We start from the raw sequence: 23,649 nt of genomic DNA, 5'->3' as shown, positions 1-23,649 counted from the left end.
TTTCCCTTTCTCCACCACTCCTCCAGTCCAATCTGTTTTCACAGGTGCATCGGTCCAACATGAACTAAATATAGGTATCTATTTGCACAGGTCTCTTATAAATAAAATGGTGATGAAGCAAAACTTGGGGTATTGTTCTGGAAATGGAAGGGAGAGGAAGAAAAGGCATTCGGAGAATGTTAAATCAGAGGCAGAGGTTGTGTCGTTGTTTTTAAATCCTAGAAAAAAATAAGATCCATTTTCAATCAATGTCTGTTGCTGGTATGGACCTACAGGACAGTATGCTGCACCAACTTGGACTCTTAACAAGACCCATAATGGAATAATCGCATAGGAAAACTCAAATAGCAAGAGGAAGACAAGCCGAAAATATGAGACAGATCATCTTAGAAATCAGATTATATGACAAAATACAGAAACAAAAGATGTTTATTTTTAAAGGTCATTTTCAGTGCTGTGACACAATGTTTCGAGTTGATTTCATTGTCTTATAAATTGCCCCCCAAATAAATACAACAAAGGAATGAAATTTAATAAAAGTAACATGTGCTGCAAGAGATAATATATTATGAGTAATGCGGCAAAAACTCCCAGATGCTTTCACCATTAGCTGTGCTGGCAAGGGTTTCTGGGAAATGTAGTCTAAGAACACCTAGGACCCAATGTTGGGAACCACTGCTCTAGAGATGATATGCCTTCTAAGGCACCACGTGGCTTTCTGTCTTCATCACAACTCCGGCTGATTGGAGTTCTGGCTAGGATCGTTTGAAACACTGGTCTAGAGATGGTTGATACAAATGTATGATGAAATGTAACAGAAGGAAACCAGTGAATGTCCCCACATGCCATAAAGTCTTCCTGTGTCCACCAGGTATTGCCCCCATTGATGCATCTGCTGTATGGATGGCCAGGATCTCTCCCTCCTAGGACAGAGGAGCTATGAAGACCTGGGCATCCCAGAGAAGCTTTATAGCCTGGCCTCTCTGTGTTGGAGCTGCAAGGGAGGCATGAAAAACTATAATCACTCTTCTGCTCCAGGAAAAACAAAACTATGACACACTACGTGGCACAAACTCCTTCTCTGAGCTCATCAGAGTAGATAAGAAAATCTACTTTTAGAGCAAAGGGTCTGTAAATATGGAATGTCTTGGGTCGTTTCTGTCTGTCCTCTTAGCTCCCTCTAAAGGGGTGAGGTCATATTCCTGAAATAACGCAGACATTTTATACAGCAAATGTCCAATTCTGCCCAGAAACCTTTATCTGGAGACTTATGCCAAGAGAAAAAAGTCTTTAAGGTGCCACAGGACTGCCTCTTTGAAAAGACCACTCTAGCCACCGAACAGTGCAAAAGATCTGAACAGTTCGAAAACAATGACAAAACAACAAATTTGTTGTTGCAAATTTGTTCGGTTTGTTTAAAGCTGAGAATTTTGCATTTTTTTTGAAATTACAACAACTGCTTGTTGGTTGATTTTTTTTAAAAAAAGACAGAAGCTGTCAGAGTTAAACTGAAGTGCCATTTACAGCATGGATATGCCCTCAGATCGTGAGGCCCTCTTTTGCCTCATGATCGGAGGTAAAGTTGCATGCAAGGACATGGTGGATAAGCAATGGGCTGGATTCCTCAAAACTGTCATAAGCCTCTGGCTTGCCCAATACGCCCCAAGCGGTAGGAATGTTCCCACCTTACGGGGGGGACGGGGACACAGAAAATACCGCTGAAGGATAATGGGAACCATCAGAACCGGTCTGATGGCGGTGCTGTAACAAAATGGATGGTGTTTTTGAAGGCAAGGTTGTGCATTTGCCAGTGACCACAAGCATTTCTACCACTAGGTGTCTCAAAGCACAGCAGCAAGAAACAAGGATTTTCCCCGTTCTTTGTGCTGGGGCAATCCAAACCACTCTGGAAAGGCTCTTTCAAATATCTCCAGAGCAAGCCCCATCCATCCGTTAAGCCTCACCCTTTGCAGGTATGGTGAAAGTGAAATGAGGTCGGTCCCTGCGTGCGTCACCATGAAACTCAGCAGAGTATGAGTTGAACTAGCTTGAGAGGCCCATCCTATTCATTTAAGTAAAGGGCAGCCGTGTGGTCCAAACAAAATTGAATCTAAATGGGAAAAATGGGCGATACCTTTATAGATCACACAAAAAAATCACACACAATATATATTTGTATCCCACCTTTCTCATTAAGAATACTCATCCCAAAAAAACAATAATGAGCATGTCTAGACCACGCAGATCACAACTGTTTGATATGACTTGATGAGCTGACCCTCAGTCCTATGCAATGTTGGGATGTATAGTTTGGTGACAGCGCCTGAAAATTCTCTGCTGGACTACGGTGGGGAGAACTCTCTAGCAAAATACTGTACATCCCTCACGAAACTATAAATCCCAGGGTTTCAGAGGATGGAGCTGTGACAGTTTAAGCGGTATCAAACTGATGTAGTGATTTAGCGCAGACGTATTTCATAGCTCAATTAAGCAGTACGTTTTCTCAGGAATGCTGGTTTTTAACTTAGCAGGTTTTAAAGTGTTTCTTAATTGCTTTTCTACTTGATTGTTTTAAACTTAATGGATGTTTAATTGTTGTTCTTTTTATTGTGACAGTTATACAGCTTTTTAAAGTTTCTCATTTCACCTGCTGTGAGCTGCCTTGGGTCCCCTATGGGGAGAAAGGTGATAGATATCAATAATTTAAATAAATATCTGTGTTGCATGCAAACTGTGGGAAAGACAAGTTACTGTACAAAGGGGATGAACCAAGACCTGAATTCTCTCTAAAAGCAGAACCAGTTCGACTAATCAGCATCAGCAAATGCTGTCAATAGATGAAGAAGGGCACAATTCAGCGGACTGGGAGAAAGTTGGGGGGGGGATAGTCTGAGGGTGCATCTCTTCAGTAAAATTACTCTTTTCGTGTATAACTCCCAGAAACCCACTAGCCATGGTTTAGGGCTCCACACCAATGCAGGGTTGGGGTTTTTTTTAAAAAAATAGCTTAAGATATAGTCAAATCTATATTTCTCCCATCTGGAGCGGTCAGTGTTTCAAATGACAGGGAGAAAGTAGACAGACTGGTCATTCCAGCTGACTTAGCTACTCTGACTGGGGAATTCTGGAAATTCACGAGTGAGTTACTTCCCCTTTTGGCTCAGCAGAGTTCCCACTGTGATTTTCAACAGATTAACATAATCAAACACAGAATTAAAAAAAATAATTCTCAATACATTCAGGATTGGATGTAAAAACGTTTAGAAACAGGTCTAAAACATATGAAATACAGTACTCTACACTGCATATTGTGGCTGTTCTATCACTGTCTCTCTGTGAGATGACTACGGGGAGATTTTGCCCATCCGAAAAGTGGTTGGGAATTTGTTTAAAATTCCACTCTCATTTCCAGATAATTTCGCTATTGTCATGTCATATAACTTGCAGAGGGTTATTCTAAAACTGACCACAAAACTATTCCCTGCAAACTGGAGAGTAAGCAGAGCCTTCATAATTGTATCCATATATATTGCCAGATCGCTTTTCGGAGGGAAAGCGTGATGTTTCCAAACCGCCACATTCAGAATACGAATTTTCAAAATCCTGAGCAATTCCCTCTATTTAAGAGGGGGAGCTGTAGGTACTGAGTTAAATGTCCATCACTCTAAGGCAGTAATTTTCAACCTAAAGGTAAAGGTTTCCCTTGACAATTTTCGTCCAGTCGTGTTCGACTCTAGGGGTGGTGCTCATCCCCGTTTCCAAGCCGTAGAGCCAGCGTTTTGTCCGAAGACAATCTTCTGTGGTCACGTGGCCAGTGCGACTAGACCAGGAACGCTGTTACCTTCCCACCTAGGTGGTCCCTATTTATCTACTCACATTTTTACATGCTTTCGAACCGCTAGGTTGGCGGGAGCTGGGACAAGCGACGGGCGTTCACTCCATCGCATGGATTTGATCTTACGACTGCTGGTCTTCTGACTCTGCAGCACGGCTTAGCCCGCAGCGCCACCACGTCCCATTCGACCTAAAATCCTCAAGATATTTTTAATTTCAGGTTGGCTGGATAGCTTAGTAAGCCAGAGGTTGGGAGTTCAGTTCTTCACTGTGACTCCCTGGGATAAAAGCCAGCCTGGGTGGTCTTGGGCCAGCTGCACAGTCCCAAAACAAGGGACAGGCCAACCACTTCTGACTTACTGTCTACTTGGAAAACCCGAGAAAGGATCGCCGTGAGTCCGAATTGACTTGATAGAACATTATTATTATTTATCATTATTTTGTATTTCAATATCTCAGACATAGTATACCCAGTGATCTGGGATTCTGAGAGTTTGGGTCTTTTAACTCCCATCATTCTCATCCAGAAGTTGATGATTTTTTTTTTTAAGTGGACATCAGCCATCCTGAAATGTATAACACCTGAATCCCATGGAAATAAAAAGGAGCCGCGTAGTCCAGCATGGAGTTTTAAGTTGCTGCAAAATCTGAATTAAATTAATCCAAATTTTCTTTTAAATCCTCCACAAGATATACAGATGTGGGTGAGTTTAAGCAGTGGGGGGGGGGAGAAAAGAAAGAATCCTGAGTTTCAGAAACCACTGCCCTACTATCTGACACTTAAAGACACCTATTAAGAAGCTGCTTCTTCTTTTGCATCGAGATCTGGCTTGGTTCGCAAGGAAATCTGCCAGGCCTTCTGTTCAGTAAAAGGCGTGAAGGCAGGGGAGGGGGAGGCAGGAGGAGGACATGGATGAAACATAAGACCCTTTCTCAGCTCCGTTTCCTCCTTTTTGTCCCACCCATTGGTAGACACATCCTGGACTGCCTCCATCAGGGAAAAGGCGTAGGAGTGAGGGAACAGCTGCCGATCTGTTTTGCAAGGAAGAGGAGGAGGAGGAGGAAGTTAATTTTAAACCCAAATCTGGGCCGGCCTGCCTCTGCATGTGCCACATTTAGGACAGCAAGAGTTGAAACCCTAACACGCATCGATTGCTAGGAGAAAGGGGGTGCCTGAACAGTCTACAGGGACAGTCCAAAGGGAAATTCTGTCTCGAGGTTGCCCTCGTTATTCAGAAAGGGATGGAATGAGAAAGGAGGTGATTTCACGTGGATTGTGACCTATTTTATGTGTGCTCCATTTTGTTCCAGGACGCAAGGAGATGCAGGCTGTAATTTTAGATGCACTAGAAAAGAGTTACGGGAACTGCTTTGAGGATTCTGTCTACTTTTCTACCCACTAGGTTATTTATCATTTGGCTTTAATTGATTCCCTGTGTGTCCCATTGAAAATTTATCTCCAGCTTTTTGGAGACGTGGATAGCTACGGTCCTTGGTGCTTTTGCCCCTAGCCAAAACCAGGAGGCCTGTCTTTTCAGCAGGAGGCAACGAAAATTCAGACAAGAGTGACTGATTGATCCTGGCTTATACTTTAGAGTGGAGTGGACAATGTGTGGTCCCTCGAGGTGAAAGGCATGCGCCACCACAATCTATGCTCCTCTCCAACTCTCCCCACTGCAACACCATTTAAAAGTTTAATTTTGGATCCCGTGTTTGCAACATTTAGTCGGGATGAATTTTGACATTGTCCCATTGGATGAAGAGTCTGAGGATCTTTTGGGGGTCTTTTAGGGCACCAAAGAAAGGCATGGGGGGGGAACCATTATCCTATATATATATATATATAGGATACCATGAAATGAAGTGTCAGTTTAATCAGCCCATGTGCTGGTGGGGAGCAGGCCACCTCTGGACAATTTGAAGGGGAGGGCAAGAATCGAGTAAAATGCCATGACTATTGCTGCTTAAAAGAACATGGCCTTCAAGAATCAAGGCTGCTAAAGTTGTATCTGGACAGCAAACAGGATGGAAGCTTTCTTTTCACCAATAAATAAGCAAGGCATGCGGGATGTAGAGACACAGATGAGTACTCAAGAGACCTGGGTTCAAGACTTTGCTTAGCAGCATATTCTGGGGTGGCCAGAGTATGGCCATCTGGTGAGAAAAGACCATGATGTTGGGAAAGAGTGAAGGCAAGAGGAGAAGGTGACGGCAGAGGATGAGATGGTTGGAGAGTGTCATCGAAGATACCAACATGACTGTGACCCAACTCTCTGGGAGGCAGTGGAAGACAGGAGGGCCTGGCGTGCACTGGTCCATGGGGTCATGAAGAGTCAGACATGACTAAACAACTGGGGTGGCAATGGGGGGAAAAACTTGCACAATTTCTGAAAAAGCACAGGGCAGATCGAGGCCTCCGTTCAGCTCCGAGTCTACTGTCCTCGGCGCCTCCCTGCAGAGTCCATCTTGATGAGATCATTAATGGCATGGAAATGTTAATCTCCCCTCTGCAGCCTGGTTGTCTTCCTGCCTCCCCTCCCACACATTTTCTCTCTCTCATTCTCTCTCTCTCTCTGTTGCCTGAGTTCCCCTCCTCCCTCCCCTAGGAAATGGAAAGATGCAACGCATGGTTGAACAGATTGCTCTTTCTGCCCGCTTTCCGACCTAGCCTCTCTCCGCAAGCCTTCCATCTGTTACATTTGGAACACAATCCCAAGCCTCGATCAGCAAAAGTTTACCACTTGGAGAAACAAAATATTGCCTATTGTGTAAGGTGTTATTCGCTTCCTCGTCCCTGTGGCTTCTGTACAAGCTACGTTGATTTTATCAGTAAAGGAAAGCAAGTTGAGCATTGTGTAAATGTTAAAACCTATTGTCCATTTGCACGCACCAAGACGTGGAAGTCACATCCAGAGCTTGGGAACTAAATATAAATCATGGTGGCGGAGAAGATTTAACTAGCCTTGTATTCTGTTGGGGAAAATATTTGGAGGATTTTAATAAATAATTACGGGCTATCAAACTGATTTTGACTGGTGGGAATCCTTCCTAGAGTTTTCTAAATACAAAAAATATGGATTTTCTTGTATGATACTGAAGATATCGTATGAGACGAGGTTAGAGCCTCCTCAAATACCTTCATTCAGTTCATCCCATATAATGTGGATGGCGACAACTTTGCGTTACACATAGAGATGTAAAATTGTAAAATTTCCGGAAAAAAATTCTGGGAGGAAAAAAACAGAAAAAAAGATGCTAAGGAAAATGTCTTTTTTCTGTCCCATAAAAACTATACGTATGTAAAAATTGTCTAGACTGAATCGACTGAGAAAAGGAAATTTCCATTCCCCCCCCCCCCGGAAAACACATTTCCTCTGGGTTTTTTTCCCAGGGGGAAATGGAAATTTTTGGAAATTTTACATCTCTACACATACTGAAACATGGCTAACTCATTTCAAACCCCAGAATGTTACAGTATATGCAATACCTTCTCACATTTACTGACCTTATGTAGTTGCATGTACAGTGTTCTATGGGTAAGCAGATCTATAGTTTGCTCATACAGCTTTAATATGTGATGGATGACTATAATAGTTAGCCTTTAAGGTGCCACTTTTTGTCTTTTTTTCATCTCTCTTTTGCTTCTTTGGGTTTTGCCTGGTATGTGTCATCTTTCAGTTGCTAAATTTTGATCCTACGATCCCACCTGAGTATGAATACTTGCTAAGGCAGAATTGCTGAAGCTGGAGAAAACACAATAGTACAAGTTAGAGATGGACATGAACTTCGGTTCGGAGGTTCATGCTGGTTGATCAGCCCAGCTCCATAGGTGCTGTACATTCTCTTCCTCCACTCCCGGCTAGATCCTCCACTCACCAGTTGGTGTGCACTGCTCTTCTCCTCTTCACGCATTAATCTGGTGCCGGCAGGAGCAACTGCTTCCCTTCTTTGCCTCCTCTGGCAGCTGGCCACTCAGACAACGAGGCGGGGCAGGCATTCCTGCAAAGCTGCCTCTGAGGAGGCAGAGAAGGGAAGCAAGCGCTCCTGCTGGGACTGGACATATGCCCAAAGAGGAGGAGAAGAGCAACACAGGCTGGCAGATGAGTGGAGAATCCAGCCAGAGGGTGGGGAAAAGGAATGCGCGGTACTTGTGGTGCTGGGATGACAAACTAGCACAAACCTACGAACCAAGGTTCATGTCCATCTCTAGTATGAGTTTTAATTGGGACTAGACCAGTGGTTCCCAATTTTGGGTCCCCAGATATTCTTGGCCAGCACCACTAGTGATGAAGGCCCCTAGATGTTCCTGTTCTGCAATTCCCAGAAGCCTTCATCACTTCCTGTGCTGGCCAGGATTTCTGGGAGTTGCAGTCTAAGAACATCTGGGGGCCCAAGTTTGAGAACCACTGAACTAGACAGTCTGAGACCACCCAGGAGATGCCTCTGGAGCAGCTTTAACAAACCCAGGTGCAAATTAATCAGTAAAAAAAAAAAAACAAGCCAACCCAAGAGATGCAGGTAAAGATTCATAGAGAAAGTTTGGAACATGCTGACAAATATAAGGACTGTGAAATATGGTTGAATGGACAATTTGGAACACAGCTGTTCAATAAAAAGCAAAATATGTAAAGATTGTTTGCTGCAGCTAGCTTCCTTATAATGAGTTTCAGGAGTGCTCCACGTATTTTGGTATGACTCTGTCGCATGAAGTTGTGGACTTTAGCACAGATTGTCTTAGAAAAGAACAATAGCTATAGGTTTATTACAACTTTGTTGGATTTCCAATTGGGAGTGCAACCAATGAATATGTATTAAGATGAATGAATAAAAATAAGACATCATTCAATGCAGAAAACTAAAGCATTTTGGTGACATTGCTTTGGGCACTCTATGAGCAGAAATGTGATCAATGAATGTGATAAGGAATAGTTAAGCATCAAGTAATTGCTATTTTTATTTTATTTATTTATTTAAAATATTTATATGCTGCCTTTCTCCCTAGAGGGTGCTCACAGTATTGAAAAACAAAGTTAAACACCAAATGAGATTATTACAATTTTTTAAAAAAAGTATTAAACAAATATATTAAAATTCATAATAAGAGCAAGGTTAAAAACACCAGTAAAACACAGACTAAAATGACCCTTTTAAAAAAGTCCCTTTGGTCAACCAGTGATTTAAAGGAAAGCCTGCCTAAGGAGAAAACTTGCGGAAGGACAGCAAAGATGGGGCCAGAAGGGCCTCCAGTGGGAGGGAGTTCCAGAGACTGGGAAAAGCCAGAGAGAAAGAAAGACCTCTCTTGTGTCCCCACATAATGCACCTGTGAGGGTGGTGGGGCCTTCTCCTGGTCTTAATACCCAGGTAGGCCCATAAAGGGAGATATGGTTTTTTAGCATGTTTATAATAATAAACCAGGAAATTATATAACTTCAAAAATAAAGAAGGCTGGGATACTTTAGCCACATAATAAGAATTGAAAATTAGATTGCTCCAGAGAAAATAAAATAGATGGCAAGAAGAAGGAATGAAGTTAGGGAACTGAGGTGTTGGTTTAGATGCAGTGCAACATTGCTATTTATATCAGCTTATAATGATAGAATTTCAGAGCAGGAAGGGCCCCTGTGGATCATTGTGTCCACCCTCTGTCAAAATGGCACAGTGGGGAATTGAACCCCCAACCTCTTACCTTAAACCGCTAAGCTATCCAGCAATGTTGCTACATCCAGGATCAAGTAAGGCACAAGGATGCCGAGCCTCTAGTAAAGAGAATAAGATAACCTGAATGTATTTGCCCATTGGTCTTATTTATATGCATTAGATCGTGATCTAAATCAAGATCCAATTGATCTGGATCAATTTGGATCACTAAAGGACTTACTGATTAATTTCATCAAATAACAAGGAATGAAGGTGTGAAGAGCCCATGAGGCTCCTTGTTATTTGATGAAATTCTGCTTCCTGCATCTGGAACTGGGAAAACATCTGCCAGCCAGAGGGACTTCTTAACTAGAACACTCTCCCTTGAGAATTTCACCTACCTCCAATATTGTTTTTGCCTGTCGTCAAGGTAAGACTCTTCTGTTCTCCCACGTTTCAAGTCTCTGCTATTTAATTCTTACGGCATGCTTGTAGCTTTCAACCTGTTTCTCGTGATTCAAACAGCCATCATGTTGGTCCTACACGGCTTTGACCTTTTTCAACCATGTTGCATTTGCATTATGGCTTTTGATCTTGTTCCTCCTCTGTTATGTCTCTTTTAATGTCTTAACTGGCGAAATACGTAGATAATAGACAATTTTTATGGGCAGCCTGCAAAAGAGAAACACAGATGAGGGGAAATATAAAGAACAGCAAATAAGTAAATGAGTCCCAAGGTTGGTGGAGAGCCAAGGGTGGATATTTTGTGTTTTGATACAAATTTGTTATTTTTTTAGCAGATTTTTTTGAATGATTTTTTTTGTTGACACATTATTGGGCACTATTAGAAAAAATTAAAAAAACCCTCACATCTAAGGGCTAAATTAGAGGGGGAAAGGATGAAAAAAGTGAAATAAAATGTGTAGCTAAGTATGAATGGTATGCAGAGGAAGCCACTGCATGGCACACCTTGACCCATGAATCCAGGTCTGGAGGGGGTGTCATGCCCCCAAAACTCCCCACCCTTTTTTAAAAGCAGCCCTCCTTGGGTCTTGCTCCCCACACGCCTCAAAAACCATCCCCCCCCCCATTTATATCCCATCCTGGCCTCCCCTCTGGTGTCCCTCCCCCCCCTCTCCAAATGGAGGCGCCTGGCCCTTTAAGAGGGCGCCAGTACGACCCTGCTTGGCAGGTCTCCCTGCCCCCTCAGTGCGCCTGCGCAGACGGGAGGGGAAGCGGAAGGGGAGGAGAATGAAAGTGGGAGTTAAAAAAAAAGAAGCAGCGGCCGAGCGGCGGGCCGGTGGGAGCGCGCCTGCGCCGGGCGCATGCGCCGTGCCGCTCTCCCCGCCCCTCGCTGCTTGGGCAGGTCTTTTGCCGCTTTAAGGGGCTCCGCGCGGCCTGGAAGGGGGGGGTCCCGCCTTGGTGTCGCCTCATTGCTTGAGGGGGGCCGTCTTATTTTCCAAGGGAGGTGTGGTGGTGGGCTTCTTCCTTCCTCCCCCCCCCCCACTGAGAGGTGGACCCCCCTCGACCTTCTGAGGGAGGCGCTTCTTCCTCGCCGCCTTTCCTCCCCGCCACCCTCACCTCGGAGGGGCTTCTGTCGAGGTTTAGGGGACCCCCCGCGCCTCCTTCTCTCACGTCAGCCCCGGGGTGGGGGAGCGAGGAAGAGAAGGCCTCCCCCTCCCCCCTCTTTCCTCTGAGGCGGTGCCCCCCCAAAATGGCGGCGGCCAAGGAGGAGGGGCCAGGGCCGCGCGCCAGAGTGAGTGAGTGGGCGGGGCATGAGGAGGGGCGGTGGGCGGGGCATGTGGAGGGGCGGTGGGCGGGGCCAGGTGGGGCTTGGGATGGGGGCACTTAAAGAAGGGTATTGGGTTTCAGGGGTTGAGGGGTTTCTGGGGTGGAAGGTATTGGGTGTACTGGGAGTCAGTGGGTTGACTGGGGAGGAAGGATTGGGATGATGGGCAAAGTTGGGGGTGGCATCTTTAGTAGCATCAACTCAACTGGGAGAAACATTGGTTGCAATGTCAAGAAGTTGAGAATTTGTATTCATTATTTATTTTAAATGTTTTTACCCCACCTTTCTCTTTAAAGGGACCCAAGGCGGCTTACGTTGTTTTAAAAAAACGATATTTAAAAGCAGAAAGCATACAGATATATTTTTAAAAGAATTAGGCAAGTGTGATCTTAAAAACAGTAAGATAGGTTGACATTGGATGGAATGGAGGAGAATTGGCGGGGCATGGCTCCTATCTGGATTTGCTTCTGAAAAACAATGAGCATGGAGATGTCAGAGATTATTTGGAAAGGTTGGTTGGACTTGGAAATACCTTGAATTGGTCAAAGGAAGGCTTGTGAACGGCTTTGTGTCCAAGAGGGAAACTTTTTAGGGGATCTCTTATCAATAACAAGCATCATGTAGAGAACTGGCAAAAAGTGATGAATACATGCTTTAAAATAAATCTATGGAAGTGTTGCAAGAACATGGTTCTGGATTTGTATGGTTGCGTGTGGAAAACCATAGAAATGAGACTCTCCTTGCTATAAGAGGATGGGATAGTTCTTGTATGTATAAAAACAAAAAGAGGAATGTAAATAAAACTCCATGGTTGGATTGAGAAGCTGGAGCATCTCTGTATTTAGAAAAAGAAATTGTGGTAACAGGATGGTGGCTTGAGCCTTACAATTGGGAATTATGATTGGGAAATTAATGTAATCCTGGTGGAGATGTTGTATTGGTGATGCAAGAGATTTAGAATAGATAAAATCATATTTTTCAAAATTTGTTCTATGTCTCTCTTCTCATAGGGAAATAAGTTGTTTTACAGAGTTGGGTCATGTTCAGAATATGTTAGAGTATGCCTTGATATCAAGGCTGATCACCACTGGGGTTTTTTTTTACCTCTTCCCCTCTGCCATCCATAAATGGTTGAAGGCTTAAGAACAGCCAAAAACCTATGGTCCACTGGACAGAACAAAGCTTCTAAGCTCTATATTGTGACTGGTTAAGTAACTGAAAATTTCACTTTATCCCAGGCAGTGGATAGGAAGAATAGGAGCTTTATGACGAGTTGGTGGTCTGCTTTCAGTTTTGTAGATCTGATATTTAAACTTGGTCCAGCTAGTTAAGTGATGCCGCTAGAATGTTTTCTAAGAATTTTGCTTAGCATGGAGTTAGAAAAATCACATGCTGTTCCTAAATGTTTGATGCCTGTTGCATACATTTCCAGACTTCCTAAATAATGATTCCTGACAGTTTTATAGGGTTTCCTAGGTATTTCAATGAGGCACTGTTGTTTTGCATTATCTGATGTATATGGCTTTTCCCTTGGCAGTCACTAATGGTTGTGAATATTTTTTGTGCTGTATTAGAAATGGTTTGATTTCTACAAAGTCGGTGATGAAGACTGGCCACTGTTGAGTACACAGCACTGCTGTGCTATGCATTGTTCCAACATTGCTTCCACACTGGGTGCTGCCATTTCACCTCTACTGAGGCACTGACCTTCTGCAATCACCGGAAAGTAGAATTAACACGTTATTTCAGTGTAGCATTTAATACAGTGCTTTGCAATAATTCCTATGCCTAAAGGCACAACCTTGATATATTAACTCAAACACTTGTCTTTGATCAACTGTTTCCTCAAACCTTCTTCGTTAGCCTTTCTCAACCTGAACTGGACTTGATGATCAGGTCTTTCCTTGTTCACTTGTTAGGTTATTAATTAGCAGATTCGTGCTTTCTTGAAGTGTACTTGTACTTTATCGTAATAATGCAATTAAAACACATATTGTTGTAAAACCTGGCCACTTGAAAGGTCACAAAAATGTGAAAGCTTTCAAGATCTCCAGATCAATTTATGAAGCAGGTAAAAGTAAATGTTCCCCTTGACATTTACCGGTAGTCCAGTCGTGTCCGACTCTAGGGCGCGGTGCTCATCCCCGTTTCCAAGCTGTAGAGCCAGCATTTGTCCATAGACAGTTTCCGTGGTCATGTGGTCAGCGCGACTAGACACTGAATGGTGTTACCTTCCCACCAAGGTGGTACCTATTTATCTACTCGCATTTTTACATGCTTTCAAAAGCTGGCTGGAATGGAAAATATAAGGCAGGGAAGGAAGTCAGGATGTTTCTATGGTCAAATTCTTAGGGTCTTGCAGACATTGACGCTCGACTCAACCAGTCGAACTAATTCTTTATTAGTACTCCTCAGAACAAGAAAGAAATAAGTAGAAGTTCGTTCCCCATTTTTGAAAACTTTAAATCGAGTTGTTACTCAAAACTGTATGAAGTATGTTCCTTAATCCAAGGAAAAACAAAAATTATCAATGTTGCCAGACTGAATAGCTATTTTCATACTTTGGGATAAGCTAGGAACTATGGAGACAGACTCAACTGACAATGAGCAGTGGGCTAACATTGCAATCCTGCTTGTTGCCACTTGCCAAATTTGTGTTCTTTGCTTTGTGTCTCTGTCTTATTCTGGGTGAAACAAGCCAGAGCACCAGCAGCTGCCATGTTTGAATGTCACAATAAACATCCCACAGACCAATGCACATTTTTAAGAGCGGCTTTTGGAGCAAATGGGTAGTGTGCACACTGCCACACTGCTTGTCCTAGATAAAACTGGAGTTCCTGCAGTTCATTGTCCTATATAGGGCAGTATTTGCAAATCTGACTGATTACTGCTGTATCAGGTCAGATTTTTTCCTTTTCTCACCATTCCTGCTAATTCTTTTTTTGTTACATCTTGTCTGGTGTAGCTAACTTTAAACACCTATACTTAGGAAACCTTGGAAGAGGAAACCATAAGTCAAAATCAGCTTGATGGCAAATTACTAAGTTGGCATAATACAGGTATCACATTAATATGGCCAGTGTGTATACCTTAGCCTTCTGTGCGTTTTTTCATAAGGTGACATAATTTTGTAAGAGCAAGATTGGTTTAAAACTAACAAATGTTAAGGCAAAATTTTAGCTAAAGTTAAATTAATTAAAACAAAGTTAATTTAAATTAATATTTCAGCTTTAGTTGTTTTGCTGAAAGTAATTTGTTGGATGATGTTTTTAATTCACAATTCCCTTAATAAATATATGCTAAATATAACCAGTAATATTTAAATGGTTAAACTTTTATCGGTGATGCTTCAATTTGGGGTAGAAGATCCATAGGGGTTTGGATATTAATTGGGTAGGTTTAGGTATCTGGCTGTGGAGCCAGAACTTGGGAGTTCGATTCCCCCATTGTGCATCCCAGAAAAAGCCAGCTTGTGCGGCCTTGGGCAAGCTGCACAGTCCCAGGGAGCCCCCAGAAGAAGGGAATGGGAAACCACTTGTCCTGAAGGGGTTCACCATAAGTCAGAATGAATGTGATGGCATGCAATTATAATCATCAAGTTCTTTTTTTCACTATAAACAGAGCTATATAGTAAATATTTCATTCCTTAAAGTAGCAGTGATGGAAAAATGCTGTCTTAACACTGAATCAAAGTTTTGCTCCATCTAACCCAGTATCATTGACACCTACACGGAATCGCTGTCCAAGGTCTCACACAGATTTTTTTTAAAGCCCTTCCTGCAGATGCCCTGGGTTGAACTTTGGATCTTTTACCACAGTGCTGTCTCCCCTCTATCTGAGCTTCTTGTGCTTGTAAAACCTTCATTGAAAGATACAATTGTGAACATGGAATGACAAGGACTGGGGTTCCATTCCAGTAATTTGGAGTCCAGTTCTTAAACCAGTGTTGGGCATCTTGTGGCTCTCTAGATATTGGACCACATTTCCCATCATTCCTTATCACTAGCTGTGTCGGGTAGAGCTGGTGGGAGTTAGTGTCCATAAGGGCCACACTTTTCCAACACAATCACATAAAAAATGTAATCTGGCAATTGTCCACCGCCTTATATTGACAAAAATCAGATTTAGCACATTTATGTAACATGCATTTTACAAACAAATTGTGAAAGTATGTTCTTTATCTATAGATGATATAGATATGGGTTATATATGAACCACATTCCCACCCTTAATAGCTAGTGGCAGTTCTATTGAGGCATTGATGGTGGTGCTTGAAAATTTGTTTGCCTGAATGGGATCTGGTTTCTTTAAACCAAGGGAGTTTAAAAGGCAGCTTTTGAGTGTCCTGGAGCCCTCCTGAAGCCACTTTTGTAGGTCATCCTCATCCTGGGACCCCAGCACCCCCCAGTTGTTGTTGTTTTCAATTTGTTCAGAGACCCCTTGTGTTAAGGGGCATAAGGAGCCGTTTGGAAAGATTTGATTGATACCCAGTAGGGTGGATTTAAATCAAATTTAAATCTTTATTTATTTATTTTTAAATTAATCAGACTTTTGGACTATTTAAATATATAATTAAATTGTAATTTAAATCATTTTCTTAAAAGATCATTTATTTTTATCCGCCCTGGTACCCAAGCACATTTGGACCCCCCCCCCAAAGCAGGGTTTTTTTAATTTAATTTTTTTTTACCTCTACAGGGTGCAGAGGGGGCTTTTTTGGGTTTTTTAAAAATCCTTTTTAGAATTGGGACCAATATTTCACTTTATAAAAACTATGCAGTAAGTTGTACGATATTTCTTTAAATAAAAAAGGGCTTAAAAAAGAGTACTGTAAGTATGCAAAGTAGGGAATGCAGTCCTCAACCTGCGAGCAAAGTTGGGGGAAAAAGGTCCTTGAGCCCACTGGTCTTGTCCACTCCTAGTTTAAAACCGTGGTTTATCTGAGAAGTGGGGAACCTTTGCTGAGGACATGCATTTCCTCTGCTGGGTGGGTGACATAGGGTCAAATCACACTCCAGTGGCCTTGATGGAGTTGCTGTCTATTGTCATGCTTTGCGTTGCCTGTGTGGAAGGCAGAGCTGGAGCAAGCTGGGCTCAGGTGGCACTTCAGGAGTTGAGTGGGTCCCGGACTCCACACTCAGCTAGCACTTCGAAGAACTGGCTGGGTTTGTTGCTAGCTACATTCTTCCCCTTCCTTCATTGCATGAGGAAAACGAAAGAGGGCAAATCATAATTTAAATTAACATGTTTGAGTTGTGTTCTTGTTGCTATGTGCTTGTCAAGTCGCTTCTGACTTACAGTGTCCCTATGAATGGGAGATCTCCGAAACGTCCTGTCCTCAATTGCCCTGCTCAGATCTCGCAAACTCAAGCCTGTGGCTTCCTTGAGGGAGTCAGTCCATCTCTTATTTGGTCTTCCTCTGCCTTCCACCTTTCCCAGCACGATTGTCTTTTCCAGACAATCCTGCCTTCTCATGATGTTCCCAAAGTAGGACAACCTCGGCTTCAACATTTTTGCTTCTGGAGATAGTTCAGGCTTGATATAGAACCCAGTTGTTTGTCTTTCTAGCAGTGCTAAATAGCAAAATATGACTCTGTTAGAAAAGAAGAGGGCAGTGGATGAGCCCAAAGCTCTTTCATGTACTATTTATTTTTCTGTTATTTATTTACTGTTGATGTGTGCCATCAAGTTGCTTCAAAACTGTGGCAGCCCTATGGGTTACTGACCTCCAAAATTTTTTTATCCTTAACGTTCTGCTTAGGTATTATAAATGAAAAGTCATAGTTTCCCCTGTTGAGTCAGACAATCTCATATTAGGTCTTCCTTTCATTGCCTTCAACTTTTCCTAGTGTTGTCTTTTTCACTGCGTCCTTTCAAATTATCGTGTGACCCCTATTATTTTGATCTGTCTGAATAGCAATGGACATATTCTATTACTGTCGATTTATTTCACACTTTTCAAATACCTTTTTGAATAGGTTTTTAGTAGAAATGTACACTTGTCAATAAATAAAATTACAGTGGTGCCTCGCTTAACAACGTTAATTCGTTCCAGCGAAATTGCTGTAGAAAGAAAATGTTGTAAAGCGAAATAAAAAAGCCCATTGAAACGCATTGAAAACTGCTCATTGCGTTCCAATGGGCTGAAAACTCACCGTCCAGCGAAGATCCTCCATAGGGGCAGCCATTCTCGCTGCCTGTAAAGCGAGGAATCCATCCAAAAACACAGCGGGGAGCCATTTTAAGCAGCTGGCGGCCATTTTGAAACCCAACAATCAACTGTATTTGATTGTTGTAAAGCGAAAATTGGTTCCCGAAGCAGGGAACCAATCATCATTAAACAAACAAACAAAAAACCATTTAAAACATCATTTTGCGATCGCAAAAACCTAATCGCCAAGCAATTTCATCGTAGAGCGGAGCAATCGTTAAGCGAGGCACCACTGTATTCCTCTCCTAGTGGAATTCCCTTTTGGGAAGGTAGTCAGTCTTAAGTCAGTGAGCCACCATTTAGAAGGCCCACTCCTTGATAGCCACCAGCCATACTCATGATCTTTTCTAGACTTATCCTGGACCACTTATACCCCTCATACATAAGATGCCGAGAAACAGCAAGAATTATAAAAACTGCTGAACTCTAAAATTGCCTTAGGTGATAATAATTTAATTATGGCTATATTTAGAATAACTTGAATAAACATTTAGGTACTGAAATAAAATATTTTTATTTACATTTTTTGTGCACTGGGAATCCAGCTGTGATGCCAGCAGTTTTCTTGCCTGTGATACGCCTTTGCGGGAGCAGGTAGCTTATTCAGCACCAAGTTCCAAATCAGAGAACCGCAGCTATTTTAGGTGTCTCGTTAACATAATCTGTACAAATGTGGTAGATGCCAAACAATTTGTTCCGAACAAGCCCGGTTGTGTCAGCCGAGCACTGCCGCCAAACACACCGGCCAAGAAGCTTGGGTGTCCCATATGTTCAGAATAATAATTCCCACCCTTCAAAATCTGGAAGCAAGATTGCAAAAGCTGAAACTGTCATAAATGTTGGGGGTCTTGTCTGCCAGCTGTTTGCAGCGAGTAATGTTTTCAGAGTGGTCTCTGCAAATTTATTTGGAAAGAGAAGCATGAATGTGTTGAAAGAGAGCCATTGGCTGTCCAGGAGTGCCTTGAAAAAGAGTATCATCGCTGTCTGGTTAGGCTCCTGGTATAGGCAGCTGAGGTTAGGGGGGAAAAGCGTGGCGAATCAGCAGAAGGAAAAGATCCAGCCCCACTTCACTTTTGCTTACCTACAAGTAATTACTTTTGCCAATTTATTATTATTCCCCCCCTTCATTGCAGGGTTTAGGTACCACTTTTCTGCTAGTGCAGTCAAAACCATTCACAATATGAAGGAATGGCTTCCAATTTAATAAACGTCATATGAAAGAAATGGGGAGGGAGAGGGACAGGCATGGTTTAAGCATATTATTTGCCTTTAAAATGAACAGCTCTATCTTATCACTGTTTAGCTAAAACAACTGCTACTATATACAATATTCAGATTACTCATTAGCTTTCTCTAACACACCGTTCTCTAACCCAGGACTACCCCACATGCGTTAGGCAACAATTCTCTCTCTCTCTCTCTCTCTCTCTCTCACTCACTCACACACACACACACACACACAAACACACACGGCTGTGCTGTTTTAGGGTGGCAAAATCTTTTAAAATGTAGAATAAAAAATATTTTAAAAATCAATGATTTTAAAAAAGATTAAATTTAAAGCATGATTTAAACAATGATTTTTTTAAAAAAAAGTTGTCAAAAAATCTATTTTAAGTAACTGGCATTTTACTTTTGAAGTGGCAGATTATTGTATCAATATTTCTAATGTTTTAGTTATCTACTTAATACTGTATATATATTGTGTTTCCACAAAAACAAGACAGGGCCTTATATTAATTTTTGCTCCAAAAAACACATTAGGGCTTATTTTCAGGGTATGTTTTATTTTTTTCATGAACAACCATCTACATTTATTCAAATATAGTCATGTCATCGTCTTCAGATTGCTACACAAGGGTGGAGGGCGGGGTTACACTTAATAGGGGGTTATTTGGGGGGGTTGGGCTTATATTATGAGCATCCTGAAAAATCATACTAGGGATTATTTTCGGGGAAACAAGGTAGCACTAATATATTGCACAATGTAATACTTCCAAGCAGTGTGCACATATGATACATTATAAAAAATTAAATATATATGCAATTTGTGAAAATAGGGCTAAATCTAGGGTTAGTCCCAATTACAGTAGACCCATTGAAATTAATGGAAGTTGCATTATTTGTTTTTGAGAAGTCCCATTCATTTCATTTGGTCTGTTCTAGTGGCATGTAAAGTTGACTTTAGCCTGTAATAAATAACACATTCAAGATTAAAATAAAAATATGGAGCTGCCGCAACTCATTCCTCACACCCAAACAGTGTGCTGTTCTTTTGTTTTTCAGCCAGCATTGCTGCCAGCTGAGGGACTTAGTATTTCTACTTTTGTACTGCCCATAATGATATCACTCTCTGGGCGGTTCACAACATATGTACAATAAAATCATATAATAAAAACAGCACGTAATAAATGCAAACATTACAATAAAATATAATAAACCTTGTTGCTAACCAATAACATTTAATGTAAAAATACCACAGATTAAAACCCTTTTGAACATCTCAGGACTATATTCACACAGATAGCTTTACATAATTATGTCTTAATTAGTTTCCTAAAAACAGACGGCAAATCTCTGTAGGTAGCTTGCTCCAGAAGGAAGGGGGTAACGGCTGAGAAATCTTGGTTCCTTGTGTTTATTTTATTTATTTATGTGATTTTTTTCAACAATTCTTAACATCAAGGTCTGCAAGAAGCATGTGGGCCCAGTTGCTGATTTGTGGGAGAGACGTTACGTCAAATATTGAGGTAGTCAAGCATACTCTTTTAATGCACAAAATTCAGGTTTGGTTCTCCATTTCTCCAATTCCTTGAGCATTGTTTGAGTAAGAGGGCTAAAAATCATCACGAGAAAGATAAAGAAATACACTTCGGTCTTGGTTTACGTAGGAAACCCCCTAGCCTGCCGACTTCCCAAATATTCACTGTAATCCAGTCGTGGAGATGTTTTGATGTAATTTGAAGACTGATGGGAGGCAGAGAGTTTATTGCTCAAAACATAACAGAAAGGGTGCAAGTACTCCTCTATAGTTCATAGTGAATGCGGTTCTCTATATGCCCCAAAGATAGCTAAGGTCTGCAGTTATATATTTTAAAAATACAGGGGAGACAATACAGACAGCTCAGTGAAGGCATGATCAGCAAGCATGGAGTGCTGGTTACGTATTGGGGAGAAAGAAGCAAAAAACTGCGAAAGAAGGCCAGGTGAAAGATGTCTCCAGAAAGAAGACCTGGCAGACTGGAACCATGAGCAAGCACACTGCATTCTGAAACTTTCTGTTCCAGGTCTCATTTGTATGTAAGTCCCTGTTTATTACATAGTCTTAATGAATCTGTCAAGGTAGGCATGCTTCAGAACTTGTATAACTGGAAGTTCCTTGTCAAGTGTTGGCCAATGACTGTTAGCCTCCGCTTTGTATTTATTTTAGCGATACAACCTACTAAATGTTTGTAAGCCAGAAATATACTTCGATAGTTTGTCTCTGATGCCTTGGTTATTAGAGGAAGGATGTTTAATTTGCTCCTTGTATTGGATATTTTTGAATATATATATATATATCAGTCTGGTCAGTATGAACCCAAAGTACTGCATTGATTTCTGTGTGTCTCCGTCTCCATGTGCTGCAGTGTAGTTGGAGTCTTAAAGGCCCTGGAGAAAATATGAAGTGGTTCATATGAATGCTCCCTTTTTTTACAGTACTGTTGCTGTGCTTTTAACAGCATTTCAATGTACAGATAGTTTCCTAGGGTGATAGAAAACCCTGCACCAGGTTAAGTTCTGTATCTGAGCTGTTATTAAAGGCACAGGAGCAGAGCATGAAAAATCTTCCATATCTGAGATGTTCATGGTGCCTTAAACATCTATTTTCATATTATATATTTTTTGTTACGTGTCAGAGTTTTTCTTCCTTGTTACCATAATGCATTGCCCCTCCCTCATTTGTAGTATATTAAATTTAGCTAAATCTTCTCAGCCATCCACATTAACAAACATTCAACTTAAAGCAACAGTGTCTTTGGCTGTATTCATTAATCTTGGCACAAGGTTGGAAAACAAGGATGAATAAGTTTTATTTCCCTTTAAGTGTGTTGTTTGTTTGTTTGTTTCCAAATAGATAGGGTTAAGGGCTTGTCAGTGTTTCTCCTAATGCCCAGGGTTGGCCGACAGACTTCTGTCTGAACATGCTGGGGATGTTCTCAAAAAACAAATTCAGGAGGACCACGTGACTGCCCAACTTTATGGAGAGAAAACAGGATGAGCACCAAACCACCCTCAACTTGCACCCTTTAATGGCAGGCATCAGGCCCCCTCCCCGGCCGCTACGACCGCCAAGGCGGCTAGAGGGCTCTGCAGATCCAGCCCAGCTTTTTAGAGTTTGCAACTCTCTCTCTCTCTCTCCTTCGCTGCTCTCTATGGCACTCGCTGACCTCTGGGGGTTCACTTCCTGTTGGAAGTGCTTCTTTTCCTGCAGCAGGTATATGCTGCAGCCTGGCTCTTTGTTACCCAGGGCTCTCCCCTCTCCCCAGATGCTTCGCAGATAGGAGTCGGTGAGTTGCTTTTGTGAGCTTGCAGTCACAAGCCTGGGTAGGGCTCATAGATGAAATGACTGCAGTTTCCCTTTTTTCTCCCCCATCTGTGGGAGGGGCAGTGAAATGGACTATTTCACACTCCCCCTCCCCCCCCATCCAAAGGGTCTGAACTCTTCCCTTCACTTTTATCTTGCCAGTGCTGCAAAATCTCTGAAATTGTCACTTTTTTTGAAACTATTTATCTGCTCCACACATTTATCTCCCCAGAGCAAGTGTGTGCTTGGATGCACTGAAAATAAGTTGGAAAAAAACTGGAATATATATTTGGAGGACTGCAATTGTGTAGTTTCAAGAAGCTCCCCCTCTCCTCCTTTGAATAAAACCTTGCAATAAAATGGGGTGAAGCAAATCTAGGAAAGCTTCAGGTTTCTTTCAAACTTCTGAGAACTTGCTCTAATGAGAGAAGCTGATAACAATTGGAATGAATTGTTATCAAAAGTTGCGTTGTTTGGGTCTTTTGCAATGAATTCAGGCAGGCAGCTTGTGTCTGCCCAAGTTGCAGTAAGCAAGAAAATAAGAATAATTCTATGAGGTCTTCATTTTGCAGACATTTTCACATATTTATTTTCAAATTTGATTCTTGTCCTTTTTCTTAGGGGTTCTGGTAGGCTGTTTAAATGTGGGTGGGGAAAAATAATATAAATCTATAGACTGCTGAAACAGCCTACTTAATTTAACTGTTTGTAATAATACGCTTATTGTGTTTGTATTCGCGTTTCTAAGCTTTTATAGCTGTAATAATCCTTAGACAAACCCTGTAAGGTAGGCCAGTATTTCCCCCCACCCCTTGGGCTGTAAATGAGAACTGGAGGTGATTGAAATAGTTGTTTGTCTTAAGCGGCAATAAGGCCGCAGCTCCTGTGAAGAAGGAAAGGCATATTTTTCAGGTGGTTTTCTCACAATAGAGAGGTTGCTAATACAGTAAAGATATTTTTGATAGAAGGCTGCTCTCCTTTCTTTGAATGCACTTTGAAATTGCTTTTAGTTCAGCTGTATTTTAATATTATAATTTGTTTACTTGCATTCCAGTATTACAGTGTATTGTATTTTTATGTGTTCTGTTAGTTAATCTTGTTGTAAGTCACCTTGTGTCCTACCGTGTTTCCCAAAAATAAGACAGGGTCTTATATATTAATTTTTGTTCCAAAAATGCATTAGGGCTTATTTTCAGGGGAAGTTTTATTTTACAGTCATGTCATCTTCTGATTGCTGCATAATGCTGCACAATGGCGAGCATCCTGAAAAATCATACTAGGGCTTATTTTCAGGTTAGGTCTTATTTTCACGGAAGCAGATTATTTTGAGGAGGAAGGCAGGGTATCAATCCATCCAATTAAATGAGAGAGATCCCTTGCTGCCCTGTCTGGTGGTGATGAATTGTGGGGTTCTAGTTCAGCTACAGCTGAAAGACAACATTTCCTATTCTTGGCCTCAGTTGACTATCTAATAAATCATGGTATTAGTAGATATAAATCAAAAACATAGCACTGGGAACTTCTTTCTCTCCTGCCACATCATAATAGCCAAGTAGCTTAATCCTAAATTATGGAAGAGTGTTGTTTTAGGCAGAGATAATGATCAAATGG

The 23,649-nt window shown here is 41.7% G+C and overlaps 1 protein-coding gene and 1 long non-coding RNA gene across 9 annotated transcripts in view; one reads left to right on the top strand and one right to left on the bottom strand.

Annotated features, from left to right (window-relative positions):
* Nucleotides 1–125: 125 nt before the first annotated feature.
* Nucleotides 126–10,672, bottom strand: LOC110087314 (uncharacterized). Its single transcript, XR_012081137.2, has 4 exons — nt 9,873–10,672; nt 9,521–9,590; nt 1,965–2,110; nt 126–994 (listed from the first exon to the last, which is right to left on the bottom strand). It is a non-coding gene; the product is annotated as an uncharacterized LOC110087314 (long non-coding RNA).
* A 23-nt stretch (nt 10,673–10,695) lies between these two features.
* The window catches only part of LOC110087305 (zinc finger MYM-type protein 4), a 49,882-nt gene continuing 36,928 nt past the window's right edge, over nt 10,696–23,649 (top strand). For 3 of the 8 annotated variants that reach the window (XM_072980192.2, XM_072980191.2, XM_072980187.2), the window contains exon 1: nt 10,696–11,227. The gene's annotated coding sequence lies outside the window, so the exon portion shown is untranslated. Of the gene's footprint in view, nt 11,228–21,903; nt 22,022–23,649 lie in introns of those variants that run through there. The other 5 variants (XM_078380068.1, XM_078380067.1, XM_072980190.2 and 2 more) reach the window with 4 other exon arrangements.

Source organism: Pogona vitticeps, chromosome 9 (assembly GCF_051106095.1).
Source record: "Pogona vitticeps strain Pit_001003342236 chromosome 9, PviZW2.1, whole genome shotgun sequence".
NCBI classification, from domain to species: Eukaryota; Metazoa; Chordata; class Lepidosauria; order Squamata; family Agamidae; genus Pogona; species Pogona vitticeps.
This window is presented reverse-complemented; position numbering and strand designations above follow the sequence as displayed.